The sequence below is a fragment of the Rhipicephalus sanguineus genome, chromosome 9 (genome assembly GCF_013339695.2).
Source record: "Rhipicephalus sanguineus isolate Rsan-2018 chromosome 9, BIME_Rsan_1.4, whole genome shotgun sequence".
Classification (NCBI taxonomy): domain Eukaryota; kingdom Metazoa; phylum Arthropoda; class Arachnida; order Ixodida; family Ixodidae; genus Rhipicephalus; species Rhipicephalus sanguineus.
In genome coordinates this window covers 9030518-9030865 of record NC_051184.2, presented here as the reverse complement: position 1 = coordinate 9030865, position 348 = coordinate 9030518, and positions in this window count along the sequence as shown.

Genomic DNA, 348 nt, shown 5'->3' with positions numbered 1-348 from the left:
CGTAAGACGGGTTCCTGCTCCATAGCGTTACACAAAAGAGCTCAGAGCTCGCAGAAAATTCGCGCCAGCCTTCCAAACATCTCGGAGATTTTCGCCGAGACATTTTCCATTTGCGGAGTCGCGCAGCAAACGTGTCGAGATGGGATTTGCAGCCTGCCCGAACATAAGCGATTTCGGACGTGACTTGGACGTGTATCGCATGCATAAGGAACGACGCATATCCTCGGGAAGTAAGAACACATTTCTCTTCTGTCCGTGCTCGTGTATTTACCGAAAGAGATTTAAGGGAGGCATGTAGGCACGCAATGTGAAGGCCTGCACTGTGTTTCGCAATGTAGGAATGTGTGT